The sequence below is a fragment of the Corvus cornix genome, chromosome 2 (assembly GCF_000738735.6).
Source record: "Corvus cornix cornix isolate S_Up_H32 chromosome 2, ASM73873v5, whole genome shotgun sequence".
Taxonomy (NCBI): domain Eukaryota; kingdom Metazoa; phylum Chordata; class Aves; order Passeriformes; family Corvidae; genus Corvus; species Corvus cornix.
This window is the reverse complement of record NC_046333.1, coordinates 117,406,396-117,421,833: the sequence shown is the minus strand read 5'-3', so window position 1 is coordinate 117,421,833 and position 15,438 is coordinate 117,406,396. Positions and strand designations below refer to the sequence as shown.

At 41.4% G+C, this 15,438-nt stretch overlaps 1 long non-coding RNA gene across 1 annotated transcript; it reads left to right on the top strand.

The window, feature by feature from the left end:
* The first annotated feature begins 8 nt into the window (after window positions 1-8).
* On the top strand, window positions 9-9,508 carry LOC109144812. Its single transcript, XR_005601479.1, has 3 exons — window positions 9-97; window positions 6,444-6,607; window positions 9,470-9,508. It is a non-coding gene; the product is annotated as an uncharacterized LOC109144812 (long non-coding RNA).
* The last annotated feature ends 5,930 nt before the right edge of the window (window positions 9,509-15,438 follow it).

Below are 15,438 nucleotides of genomic sequence, written 5' to 3'. Positions count from 1 at the left end.
TTTGTGGAGGGGCTTCTCTCCGGCGGCGGGAAGTAGCTCGCGGAGGTCGGCGCGGCCCCAGGGATGGGAGCCGGCGGCAGCGGAGGGCTCTGCCCGGGTCTGGCTCTGGGGAAGGGGCAGGGGGTGGGCGTTCGCGGACCGGGGCGGGGTGGGCAGAGAGAACGCGGGCGGGGAGGCGGGGGGCGCGGGTGGGCGTGCGAGGGAGGGCGGGGGGTGGGCGGTGGGAGCTGTGCGAGGTGTGAACGGGAGAGGAGCGGGGACGGCGGGCTTTTCTCAGGCGCCGTGCCGGGGATCCCCGGGCGGGCAGCTTGCAGGGGGTTTGGAGGCAACGAGGGCAGGCTGTGTTTGAGGGGAACTTGGCGGGAGGGGCGAGGGGCTGTGTGGACAGTGGCGGCCGCGGCAGCCCGACGTGGGCCGCTTGTTGCGAGCGCCCGGGGAAAGTTCAAGGGACTTGGGCGGCCGAGGCGTGGAGGGGCGGGGAGCGGCGGCCGCCGAGCGGCGGGGCGGGCCCGGAGCAGCCCGCCCGTGTGGCGGCCGGAGCTGCCCGGGGACGGCCGCGGGCCATTGTTCGCCGTCAGCGCTGTGCCGGGGTCGGAGCGGCCTCCAGGGGCAGGGGAAGCAGCCGGGACCCCGATCCTCAGGGATTCCCTCTGGCAGCGGCTGGGTGCTCTCTCGCAGCGGGTGGCGGGCGGTACCCCAGTGAGCCTATTCCCGTCCCGCTGCCCCGGCCGCGAGCGGGAGTGTCTGGGTGCCTGAGGCTGCTGCTCGGGCTGTTTGATCCCCTCCCTGACCTCGCACCAGTCATGCTGGGGGAAGGGGTTTCCTTCCCTGGCAACGCCATTGTGCCCGGACAGCCCGCCGGCTCCTGCTGTCCCTGGCGGGTATGAACTGGGAATGGGCTCCGGGGAGAGGGGCTCGGCTCTGGCAGTCACCGCTCCTGGAAATGGTAAATCGTAGAGTCGTTTAGGTTGGAAAAGATCTTTTAAATCGTTAAGTCCAAGCGTTAATCCAGTACTGCCAAGTCCACAGCGTACAAGGAGACGGATGAACAAACAGTGCTCTCCAGGGGCCTCTCCAGGGGCAGTTGAGAGAAACAGGATCAGTGGAGAAACTGTGGTCCCTACATCTACATACGTGGTCTGGTCATAGACAAGTAATGTTCTGGGGCGGGATAATAAATCCAAATATACACACCGACTCTTAAAAATACTTTCACACATGGACGAAGTATCGGCTACCTTCTTTTTTTCCCTCTCCAACAAAGTATAGATAAATTAGATCATTTTTTACAAGCATAAAGGCACGTTCCACTCACCAGACAGCACTTTCCTACAGCCTGTTACCAGCTGCTGTTCCACAATACAGAGACTTCTGCCGTGAAACACTGAAGCTTGCCCTGGGGAAAAAAAAAACCACAACACAAAAACAAAACCTTATCTTCTGCAAGGCATTTTAGTGAGATATCTGATTAATGTCTCAAATACACAGTACTGCATCCGCCAACTACATACAGCTGTTCATTTATATATTAAATGGTAGTGACAATAGTCAAATAATTACAGGACTACTGTAAAACAGTATTAGATTTGGAAAGCTGCTTTTTTTTCTACCCTTTTTTTTCACCCTTTTAAGTAGGAAAACATTAAGATAGTTTGATATACCAAACCAAAGGAACAAAAGGAAGACAAGTAAGAAGCAGCTTCTGCTCATCCAGGATATGTATTTGACTAGGTATGTATGTGAGGAGCACAAAATATAACCCACATTGCATAGTATAGAAAACTGTAATAAAACTACCTGAGATTTATATTTCTATGTATGGTTTTTAACACAAAATTCTACCTGGGGCTAAAGTTTACTAAAGTTTACTAAAGTTACTTGTTCTGAGAACATACATATTTTGAAGGATGAATACCTGAATATCTGAAAGTAAATTGAAAAGGTGATAGTTGCCAGAAATACATTGTGCCAGGCTCTGTGAGCTGATAAATTTTATGGATAATTGGTTTTCTATAGAGAAGACTTAGAGGAAGCATCATCTCTCTGGACTTCACTGAAGTATTTAGTAGACCACAAAATCTTTCTAGTTAAACCAAACAATACAGAGATTAATAATAAGAATGGCAGGATGGGTAAGGAGCCAGATAAATGAGCTAGTGCTGAAGAGATTTTACTTGTACTCACCATATTCAGGCCCTAATTTTACATCAATGGGATGAGGTCCATAACTTTCCTCCATTTCTCCCCAAGGATAGTGCTCTTCTGAGAAGTAGCTAAATCCTATGGAATAAGGGGAGTGGAGAACGTGATAGTTTTGGCTGTGATAGAGTTAATTTTCTTCACAGTAGCTAGTATGTGACTGTGGTTTGGATTTGTGCTGATACAGGGTTGGTAATTCAGGGATGCATTAGTCACTGCAGAGTAGGGCTCACACAGCTTCAAGGCCTTTTCTCACCCCTCACCACCAACAAGGGGCCTGGGGGTGCACAAGGAGTTGGGAGGGGACACAGCTGGGACAGCTGAGCCCAGCTGACCACAGGGATATTCTATACCATATGGCATCATGCTCAGCATGTAGTGCTAGGGGAAAAAGGAAGAGGGGGACATTTGGGGTGATGGCATTTGTCTTCCCAAGTCACTGTTACACGTGACAAGGCCCAGCTTTCCTGGAGATGGCTCAACACCTGTCTGCTCATGGGAAATGGTGAATGAATTCCTTGTCTTGCTTTGCTTGTATGCATGACTTTTGCTTTCCCTATTAAATTCTGTTTATCTCAACCCATGAGTTTTCTCACTTTTACCCTCTGACTCCCCTATTACATCAGGAGTGGGCGGGGGAAGAATGAGTAGCTGCATGAGGCTGAGTTTTCAGCCAAGGTTAAACCATGACAACCGAGAGTAAGTTTCATAGAGGCTTATGATTCTCTAATATTTTTCTGTTTGTTTTCCCATTTTCCTGAAGCATTTAGTTATTTATGTCCTCTAGCTAGTCAAAATTGATCCCCCCAGCCCCCAAAAAAGGATGGTGGTGATAAGAATTATCCCTGCATATTAGGTTTCACAAAGAAAAAAAATTACACAAGAGGATGCTGTAGAATATGATTTCCACAGCAGCACAAGGAACTAAAATATTAGAATAACCTTGCATTGCAGCTGAAAGCACTGGGCATAGGAGAGGTACAGGAGAAAGAACCTGGGTCAGAAGGAGGCTAAGAAATGAAGTATGGTTATGAGAAGGCATAGGATTTCTAGAACATCTCAGAGAATGCAATATAAGAATACAATAATGTATAAAGCAAATAGGATGGACTGTATTTTACAGATTTCTCTACCCATGTATTGGATATAGAAGCTGATAGTCAAGCAACCACAGAAAATAATTTCCAGCTTTATAATGAAACAGCCCTAATTCAGCACCATGCATGCCAAGTAGAAAAAGTGGTGTAAGTTCTAAAAAGCCCTGTGGACTCTCTTAATGCCTAACAAGACGTGCTGTATGGATGCAAATTCAGTGCACTTGAAAAGAAAGCATATCCTCAAAAGCTTTATGACATGTCCATGTACACATGGCCATACCCTCACATAAGTATATGATTTCCTATGCTAAAGCTGTAATCATAGGACATCAAAACTTGTGCTTTTCATCTGATTGCATTCAAAGCAGAAAGCCAAGGTTGTTCACATTCATAGAAATACAGCATCACAAGCAGTAAGAGATATTACAGGTATGTCATAGAGACTTCTAATTCCTATAGGTTTAATGCTTGTTATCTTCAGAATCAAAGATATGAAAACTTTCAGGTTTAAGAGCTGAAACCATCAGTAAAAAATCTCATATCAAGAGGATTAAGTGAAATTCATAATATTTGACTGTTCTTGTAGCACTTTAATGGCACATACTATTTGTCTAATAAGCATTTACTTGTCTGTCTTTCCTGGAGTTTTTCTCAGCTTGCACCAAATTAGCTGGTCATGGACCTAGGCTTAAGGAGGTGCATTTTGTTAACTCTGCCCATCGGACTAAAGTAATAATCACAGATGACAGCAGAAACACTTCCTTCGTAGTTTGACTTTTCCGTTTTTGATCATGAATATTAGTCAGAGGAAATTGGTGATGAAAATAAGTAAGAGTGTCAAAGGATAATCCTAATCCTGGGAAGATTTGTGTATTTACTTAATTTTAAACACCAAGCATAGCCCTCGATGCTGTAGGTAAGTACGGTTAGGGTCTGCATAATCAGAACTTAAGAACAGATTCGTGTGGCCTCAGATTTCACCTTTGATTCTGGCATTTTTTGCAGAAAGATTGAGAATCAGAAGCTTTGTAATACTTTTCAAGCTTTTCCAGAATAAGAGAGGATACAGGGATCCAAAAATGCACCTCCATAAAGCTATCAACAGGTCACTTCACTATCACTATCACACTTCAGGCAGACTTGCAGTTATGATAGCTTAGAAAAACATTCCACTGTGTATTCCCCAAGCAGTCTTGAAATACCTCAAGCAAACTAGAAAACCCATGAAATTTAATATTGCTTTAAAGACAAATGAGGGTTTCAAGATATTATCAGTGTTTTTAGTAAATCCTATTTTCAATTTATCCTTCTGAAAGCAGATACACAATATAATGATCTAATTTTTCATTTCGATGTTAACACCTGCTGCTAGGAAACTGCATTCTTCATTAAAATGCAAGTACTTTATGGAATGAAAATATATGTTCATTGTGAATGACCTTTTTTTTTATTTTGAAAGAGTGTTTTAAATGATCAGGCTCAGTGTGGGGAACCACAGTGAGGCACAGCCTCTCAGTGGCTAGGCAGGTCCATGGGGAAAGAGATGGGGACTGGTCAGTGTCAGAGACAGAAGATATCAGACCTGGCTGGGCTTGTCCCTGGGGAGACAGAGCTGTGGGAAGCTGTAGATCAGCCCTGCTGAGGCAACGCTAGAGCAGGGGTTGATGGCCCTTGTGGGGCTGAGATGGGGTCCTGGGCTGTGGGCAGGGTTGGGGGAGCCCAGGAGGTGGCCAGGAACAGGCAGGACTGGTGGTGCTGTCAGGGCCCTGACAATATGAAAGCAGTTTTAAAAACATGAGTGCTCTAAGTGCACCAGCTGACTCCCTATAATTCATTCTGGTTTGTTAGCGGTGGACTCCAGCTCAGCTTTGGATTTGTTTTTTCTGTATTTAGCTCTTCTTATCTTTTTCTCCTTTTTTTTTGTTTTTGGTACAATGCATAATACATGTCTCCATAGCCAGGAACAGAAAAACTAGAATAAAGCACAAGATCTTTACAACTGTCTCCCACATTAATTGCAGGAACCAAAAAGCTAGTAAATTATGGAGATCTAAATATAAATATGATATATATAAATATAAAGATATAAATGTACAGATCTCTTCACTGTCAGTGACAGGACTTGAGGACACGACATGAAGCTGAGTCAGGGGAGGTTTAGGTTGGATATGAGGAAAAGATTTTTCGCACAGACGGAGGTTGAGCACTGCAACAGGCTCCCAGGGAAGTCCTCACAGCCCCAAGCCTGACAGAGTTCAAGAAGTATTTGCATAACACTCTCTGGCACATGGTGTAACTCTTGGGGGGTCCTGTGCAAGGCCAGGAGTTGGACTTGATAATCCTGATGGGACCCTTCCAATTCAACATGTCCTATGACTCTATAAGGGTTTCTCCTTGCAGGTCAGTATTAATTTTGAACCATTCATTGTACATAAATGTTGGTACAATCCTCAATTTTAATACGGGAAAACTTGACAAGAAAACTGACATGCATATTTATGTGGAAAAGTCCTTCAAAATGCAAAGCTGAATTTATAGCTCTGAAATGGAACATAGAATGGATTGTTTTTCTTTGCTCACTGCAGCTTTTGCGTTAGACTCGAAAAGATGGCGCTGATACCAGCTGTGTTATTCACAACCAAGAATTTTAGATGCTAGGTTGGTCTTGTGACATTTGCTGCGCTCATGTTCTGCTCAGCTTTTGTGACCTGGTGAATGAGATTTTGAATCTGAGGGTCAGTGATAAACCATCACAGGTCACAGCAGAGGTTTTGCCACAGTATGAAATGTACTTCCTGTTCTAGAGACATTCAGAACTCCAGCTGAAGTCAATGGGGGTTTGGGAAGCAATGAACACATTGCTAAGGCCTGAATAGGGCTGGGAATTTAGGCTGAGAGGATGTTCCATGCAATTGTTCTAAAGTTTCTGTTGTCAGCAATATTTTTCTCTGAGTAATTCACACTCATTTCTCATCTATTTTCAGGCATTAAATGTCAGCTTTCAATAAGAAAAGCAAAGCTGACTTGCCCACTTGATTCTAAATAACAAAATTTACCTGAATTACAGTTATTATATTTGTAGTTTAAAAACCCTTTTTGTTATGATTGTGAAGCAGAATTTTTTTACATGAAGTTCTTTTTCCATAGAGTGCAAGGCTGTTGTTTGAATCAAGCCTCTGGACAGCGTCCGTCTGAGGAGATACACATGGGCAAGTGTGGTTCAGGGAAACTGTACATTGACTGACTCTCAGTGGAAAAGAGACTGGAAAAGGTTATCTGTTTCAAGACATCTTGGGGGCTTGGAATGCATGGTAGGTGATGAGTCAGACCTTGCTCTGGTGAGGTGGTGCCCTGTCCCCCATACCCCCCCAGCCCCACAGTATCTGTCAATCATGGCACACTCTAGGCAGCCCCAGTTTTGCCTAACCCAGTCTCTGAGTGGCCGAGAGACTGGAAGTCCCTCCTGGCAGAAAGGCCCAGAATGGGCTAAAGAGGTTTAAGAAGGGTCACTACAAGGCAAGCACATTGTCCTTTAACCCTACCTTCATCTTGGAGCTTTACATCACTGGAAACCACAAGCTGGTAGTTATATGTCTGTTTTTCTATATCTTTCCTGTCTTTCTGTTTTTCTCCCTTTCTTCTTCTTCTAACTGTTGTCTCACAGAATGTAACATTGAATAGATTATTAGGTTTTCTATGTTCAATGGGAAAAGTCTATGCTGTGATAAGTGATGTTATTGTAGTATTTACTCTTTTGCCAATGTTCTTTAATTGTCTATAGTTTGCCAGTAAACTTTTGTGTATTTTTACCTCTTGAGAATATTTGGTCGGAATTTTCTCCTTTGCATCTACCCAAAGCAAAAGAACCTTGGTTTAGCCCAGGGTTTAAGAGACTGAGGTGTAACACAGAATTTTTAACCCTATGGAGCCAGCTGTATTCCTCAAAATAAGGGTTAAGGAACTACATATGCATCTGATGCAAATTTCCCTAACTCCATTACTGGCAAGTGAAATGCAGTGATAGATGCAAGTGGAAGATTTGACTGCATAAAGCTGCCTTACCATTACACAATCAATACTCAGAGTAAACAACTCGTGTCTTTTTGTGGAAAGCCATCAGATGAGGTACTGGTAACAATGAATTCCTGCAAATATGAATTAATTGGTGGGTTTTTTTCTAGAAGTATTTTTTGCTATGTTAATTTTTTTCCTTTCAGTGAGCTCATAGTACAAACAATAACTTTCTAGGATGTAATTGTCTCTTCTTTCAGTTTTTCATCAGAACAAATTTCTGTTTGCTAAATCAACCTGATTTACTAATTAGCATCTGGATCTTATGTACACACTGTGCACACACACAATAATACCACAATTATATTATATTAGCTTTTTAAGGGCTCATCTAATTTTACTCTATACATAATCCTTGAAAATGAGATTTGCATAAAGTAATTTAAATAGACAGGGCAAACTAGAAGTATATAATTATGTGCAGCTCTGAAATAAATACATTTTCAGTTTTCAATTTCCATAGCTGAGTTCATAATTTAGCCCCTGAATATCTGAATTAATAATAAAATGACAGTATTCCACTGTCATGTATGTACTTACACAGAATTTACAGACGGGGTCTCCTTTGTTATACTTAGTGGATTGCCTATGGAGTGAGTAAACCTTGATCCCCCTCTAGAAGCTGGAGGAAAGGGAGAAGCTGAGAGGCACTCTCCACTCTAGTCTGTTAAACAACTAAAGATACTTTTTCCTGTCAAGATTTCTACTGCTTCCAATGTGCAGAACTTGGGCTCCTAAACTTGGTTCTCTACATTCCATTGAAATGTGATGCTTGTAATAACCTTAAGACTACAACAAATGTGTCTACCTATCTTTCAAAGTGAACCTTTTCTTCAGACTCACTGTTTGTCTGAGACCAGCCTATTAAATTACTTTCAGAGATTTTAACAATTCTTCAAAGAGAGTTCATAATTATGGGTTTGCATGATGATCCGTGAGGCACAATGAGGTAAATACACTCCTTGGTTTTGTCTATCAATTTTCTACACCTTGTAGCTGCATTTCTATAACCTACTAGTTCTGTTGTAGACTTTGAATTGCCAATACATAAGCGTGCAGTTCAATGCCCATACATACTGGCAGTACATGTTACCACTTATGATGATTTTACCATGTTTGCTAATATTTGTTAGTTGTATAAAGCCATGTTCAGCAATCAAGTGATTACACAGGAAACTTAGTTTGCATAAAGAAAAATAAACTGAGTCTTCTCCATGACAAAGCTGTTAAATGTGTGAGGATAACAATAACACATCGGTTGAATGGAAGCTGAAGCAGTTCCAGGATCTGATAGCACACACTCTGACTGTTCAATGTGATCATGTATCTATATATTGATAAAGAAGGTGATGCTGATAAATTTTCAGCTTGGATGACCAATACTGTCTGAGAAGCTGGGTACTAGTTAATTATTTTAACACACATTATGTAGTCTCATAGTTTTGCATTAATTTGATATTTGTGAAAGTTATAGCCCTATGCTAAAGTTAAATATGTTGTTGGAACTTGTCACAACTGCATCAAGCTCTGCACTTGCTTTTAAAGGGCTCTTACAGGAAAAAACCCGCAGTGTGGGAGGCAGTATTATGACAATGACTCTATGCTGGGAATTAGGAGGACTCCAGCCAACAAAGGAATGAGATCCTAGAACAACTTTCCCAAAGCTATTTGGTGAAACAAATTAAGCCAATGACTTTTTAGACTGAGTTGACAAATTAATGAAGTGGATGACACATAGATACTTGCAATACCAGGACATTATAAAATACCAGGAAGTTGTCTTGGGGTGACCTTATGATGTATATCCCATATCGCTGCCTATGCCCAGAAATTAATTTTTGTGCCTTTCTATGCCTCTAAACTGAGCCTGAAAGGGGGAAGGAAAAAACTGAGCAAAACTTTCTCAAAGCAGTTTGCAGCTCGTTCAAGGTTACAAAAAGATAGCAGGTTTGTTTTTTTTTTTTCCCTAGCTGGGGCAGGGGAGGGAGGAAGCACCCGGCTTGTTTTTTTTCCAGTCAGTTTTTTTGGCCAGTTTTTCTTCTTCTTGTTCTCCGGAGAGAGACTGAGAGTTGAACTTTGGATTTCCTTCTCTGAAATTCCAGATTTTTTTCCCCTTTTCTACTGGACTACTTGATTGCTGTAACATCAGAGCACATCGGGAGGACTTTCCACCGGGCACAGAGGGCCTGGCCCCGGCCCAAGCCCCAGCTCCGAGGAGACCAAAGGGAGGACTCGAACACTTTCCCAGGTTTTTTCCTCTACCGCGAAAGATTTTACCATCTAACATTATTTTCCTTCCCATGTGTTTGTTAAATAAATAGTTTTATCTTCTTCACTTTCCTTCGAGGAAAATTTATTTTTTCCCGAACCTGGTGGGGGAGGGGTAGTTGTGCCTTCTCTCTGAGGATATATATATATTTCTAAATTTGCCCAAACTGGAACAGAAGTACCTTTGAACTATAGAAAACCATCAAAAATTCTAACACAAAAACAGCATGAGGAGCAAAGAAAAGGAGATATGTCAGAGATAGAAAGCCATCATGTCAGCCAGGATAGTTTATAAAGACTCTGGACAGCATGGATGCCTCTAGGCAACAGATCCTGCCCTAAGTTAAGCAGTCCTCCAGGATGCTCAGAAGAAAATGAAGGCAACATTAACAAACTTACTTGAATCATCTGCTGAAGAAATAGCAAATTATGACTGGCTCATACTTGAGAAAAATGGCCAGAGTGAGCAGCTCAGGAGCAGTGCATAAACCCTAACACAGCTGCATAAAGAACTTGCTAAATAACTCTAAATAATAGGACAGCACATAAAAATCAGACTGTTTGCAGATAAATTTCAACAGGAAAAAGCAAAAAAATAAAAGATTACATTCTCTGAACAAATGCTTTACTGCAAATACTTTTCCCAGCTCTAATGAAGAGAGTTTCCTCTAGCAGCAGAGAGAATAGGGCTGTGATGATAGATGATCATTTACACATTTAAAGCTGCAAGGATATTCTCTTCCATACCCGAATTTTACCCATTGCTAAATGAAAAGGACATCCTTAAGTCATTTAATATTACATGAAATGTGGAGTCCAAACAAATCAAGCAGATCTTCAATCAGCACTCAGGGAAGACATGGCCAGGCTAAGAGTAGAAGGAGCAACTTCCTGGGCATCAGGAGAAGGAGCAGTGCAAGCCCCCCTTTCCCTGCCCCCATTGCCACTGCAGCTGCAGCTCAGCCTAAGCCCTTAAGAGTAATTCCAATTTGACAGCTTGCATGGGTGTGAATACATTTAAGTAAAAAGAAACCCTGCCAACTTTAGATGAATTAAACAACTGTGACACACACTGGGCCAGATTCTCTAATGCACAACAAATTTACAACTGTGATTGTTAACTGGAGTCCCAGTTCATTTTTAATACTGTAGTTAACAAAGCTGTATACAGATGCAATGATTGCTATAGAGGTTAGAATGTTTCAGTGTTTCTGTCTGAGACTGCCTTTTGCAGTGGATTTTCATATCACATTTTAAAAATGGTAATCTGGATTGAGGGCCATATTTGCATTTTCATGTCTAATATCTGCTATTTATCCTTTCAAAAGCTTTCTGATATGTTGTGATACATACATACCACTTCTAGACAGAGACTTTGTTCCACTAACTAATCTCTCTTTGGCTCTTAATGTCTCAAAGAATGTTTCCATGATAAACATAAAAAAACTAAACTTCAGGAAAGTTTTTGTGGTGTTATTCTAAACAGCTTATACATCTGCTTTTTTTATCCACTTACCTATATAAAGCAAAAAGGACTTAAAACTTGGGAGCAAATAACAAGTTCCATAATGTTTCTGCAGAAGCCAATGAAATCCAAAATATCCGTGTCTGTCATTTGTTTGCTGAATCAAATATTTTAGAAGAAATGTAATATGTCAGTTTTAAATTTTCAAATGTCACTGTTCAATAGAAAATGTCATCTTTTCAGCAGGAACATGGAACTTAACAACAGCATAATGAAAGTGCAGTGAACTTCTGGATATGAATTTGACCTACCCGTAGTTCATTCTTCATGCCTGTGAAGGGTTCTGGTAGCCTTGAGGAACTGAAAGGTAATATGAGCCAGGCTGGAGACACACAGGGACTCAACACATGCAGCTCCATTGGTTTCTAGCTGTGAGGGTACTCTTGTAGCGCAAATATTAAATACTGAAATCTGAGAGAAATCTTTAAATTAAGATTAAATGTTTTGCTGTAATGTACAGATGTTATCAGCTTTGATCAGCTCTTCTCTGGCAGAAAAAGAAGTATTAAGAAAGTGGGAAGAATGAGGCAGCTGTTTAAAAGATGGCATCTTTCTATTCAACAGGTTCTGCTCCTCTGGGTGAGGGACTATGCTCTTTAATCTTTCTTGTGGAACAGGATTTGAAGCCAAGTACCTAAAATCTGAGTGGTAGAATTGTACAATCTTTTTTTATGACCACACATATGCCTTCTTCCTGATTCCAATAATACTATGCTTTTTTTTACTAAGTGCATCTCTGGAAGGTAAAAATAAAGGAATGGTCCTTTCTTTTTGGTTAAGTAGGTACTTACCAGGAAACCAATATGTCTGAACATGCAAAAGATATTCTGCTCATATTTGTCCATTCAGGAGTTTACACTATGTTTATTCCTCTGAAAAGACAGTTCCATGCAAAGTACATTGTCTGTGTTATGTATTGTCAATAAACATGTTTCTGTTATTGAACACTGATAGGATCAAACCAGGAAGAAAAGCACTTCATATTCCAAATCAAACTTCAGATGACAAGGGCCAATAAAGATACCTTAATGAATGTTTTTAAAAAGACCTTAAATGAGGATTGAGAGAAGTAGAGTAATAAGAACAGAATAATAGTGTCATTTTAAGAACAGGATCACTTTTATACCACATTTCTATGAGAAGTGTAAGCCAAGAACAGCAGCCTTGCCCTTCATCTGCCTCTAAATACAAACTGCTGCCCTCTCAATTGCCCTCTGCTTTAGGCTGACAAAGGCATTCTCATTACTGAGCAGCAGAACAGTTTGAATTAATCTGGATTAAAATTAATCATGACTATTTTTTCTTTCAAGTGAACTTTGAAGTGGACCCATTCTATTTAGCTCATTGCTTGGCAATGCAAATACTTATACTGGCAGCAGGCAGGGAGAAACAAAGGGACAAGGGCAAGCATTTGGGAACAGAGAAAGGGCAGGGCTGTTCTTTTTGGCAGCAGTGCTATACTGCTTGCAGAATTGCAATGTTAATGCATCCCATCCCAACTCTGTTAGGTTATTTCTGCTTATGCTAACAGAACCAAAGCAGAGCAAGCTATGCTGGGTGGGAAGCTTGAACAAGGCAATCAAACCCCACACTGTTAGAGTGGCAAGGGTGTTCATTGGTAATGAGGTCTCGAGTAGTAAATAGTTTAAAAGCCAACAGTGGAGCAATCAGTCATGCAGCTTTTGTGAAACGATGTGGAGACCAAATTCAGATTTGTGCTGCAGCTGGTTAGTACTGTGCTGCCGACACAAAGCAGCTCTAAAGCCAAGGTAGCCAATCAATGCAGACAACTGGCATAGCATGTCTTATACCATTGCTCTCCTGGCAGCTGGTTATTTCTCTGCCTGAAAAGGGAGTGTAGCCAGATCATCCCTGATCTGAGACTCTCTTATCTGTCCCAGGGGCTCTTATTTGTTGGTACAGTTCTGAGCCTATATATCTCATTTAAAATTGCCGTAAGAACAGCACAGGAGTGAATGTTTACACACCTTCAGGCTGCTTCTGCTCTAAGCAAGGTGTGGGCTCTTTGGCTGCACAGCTTTCCTTGTTCCACAAATATGCCCTCCAACAAAGAAAACCAGGAAAAGTAAATACCTACCAGTAAAAGAAAAATATTCTCGTTATTGTTTATGTATATTGGAACACTTGGAAAGTGATAGCTTAAAGCATGTATTTGATGGAAATGAGAAATTGCTTGTGATTTGGGGTACACAAAGCACTCGATAGCTATCTGATCATGTTACAGTGCATAGAAAGTTCACTTCCTAGGGCTCTCTGGGCAGGACAAGCTACATAGCTTGTTAAGGAGGTGTTTAAAGCACATAATTAATTCATCTTTTTCCATGAACATGAAGTATCTTTTACATGATCAAAAGTCACCTCCATTATGCAACAGATGTGTTTTCAGTCCAGAGTACAGGAATCTCATGCTTGATAGTTCCCAGTGCGATCAGTGGTGGGAAGAGCTGTGTGCTCGCCTGTGTGCTCAGTGTCCTGGCAGGCAGCCCACCATGTTAAGAGAAATTCTGCTGTGGTGGCACAGGACTGCTAGAGGATTCACCAAAGGACTCCTGGGAGGGTGCACTGACTTGTAGCCTGCTCACATCACTGTGTTTCCAAGAAAGTGGAAAACAGGGAGAAGGCCTGAGACTGGGAACTGGTCTCACTGCTTCTGCAAGTGACCAGCACTAGGGAAAAGCGAGAATTCATAATGCAGGATGACCTTATTGTCTTAATTACTATTGCATGATATTAAGAGGACATTTCTCGGAGGCGGCTAAACACCTGTAAATTATAGGGACACTGTGTGTTACCAATCCATGGATCTGAGCAGCATTCCTTACACTTATAAAATCATATTGTTGGACTGTCACATCTGGCTAAAAGAATTTACTGACAAGAGCTGATGAAGAGATGTGTTCCCTATGTGTTTGCTCATGCTGATGGTGATTCTGGGTTCATGAAATACATAGTTCAAGGTGCTCTTTCTGCAATCAACATGCTGCAGGAAACAATGAAACTGAAAAATTTCTGTTCATTCCCCATTCCAGCCTTAGAACCAAATTTTGCACTCAAGAAGAAAAATGTGCAGTTTCCTTTGTGCAGCTTTTAATCATATCTGCACATGTGAGAAGTGTTTGAAATAATTACGAACTTCTACCTCTTGATTACCTCAAGTCTGTATTGCATAAAAGGATGTTTTAAGGCTATGGACCCACATTTCTATCAAAATTCTTTGGATTTAAAATCTACCAATGGCCTCATATAGCATTCTTTTTACACGTTCCTATTCCTTCAGCTTTTCTACTCATCTGTTACAAACAATTAAATCACTGGATTTTTCATTGTTTGAAATAACTGGTTGCATTACCATCTGGAAACAATACATTTTAAGTGCATAATTACGGATGTTTAAAATCCCAGAAACCCAACTTTATATGCCCAGGACTAGGAGGCAGCATGCTTGGAAATGGGAAATGTATTGTCAGCTGTGTGATGAACAGTTAAGAGGAAAGGAGGCGCAATTCTCCATCACTTGTCTGCTGCCTTCACGCCATTAGCCTGAGAAAGCTAAATTCAGATTTGACTGCAGAGCAAAAGCAAATGTTTAGACTGCTCTCACTTGCACTGAATTTTAATGATTGCAGTGGCACAAAAGGACCCTAGTTGAGTTGTAGCCTTTAAGTCCTCACCCTTCTTATTACAAGGCTGGAAACCTGACTTTACGCTAATTTCCAGGAAGTGCAGAGATGAATGGAACACATTACATGACAGGACTCTGGAGGATAACCATGTGCATAATAATTTCACAGTGGAAAATGTTTCAATATTCTGAAACAGAAGTTGCAATATTGGATATTGAATGTCTGCAAAACCAGCATATCTCAATGATATGACAGTTAGTCAAAACTTAGCTAAAGCACTGCCTATTAGCTAAACTTTGACTAGTCTAAATGGCTGACTCCATCCCCTTTCCTACCATTCCTTGCCTTACATATGACCTATTTCACAATGTATTCATTTGCCAAAATGTATTCCAACTGAAAATAATCAGACAAGTCCTCCAACTTCACCAATGCCAGCTTCAGGCCCAGCTCAGCCTCAGGAATCACATCAGAGCAAGTACTTTATACTGACAAAAGGTATCAAGCAACTCAAAACAAAAAGCAAAAAAGAGTTCATTATATACAGGCCCAAACACACCATCAAATGTAAATTCTATTTAGCTTTGATTTCATAGTGTCTGTATTCCCACTTCTCCATTATCTTTCTGAATTT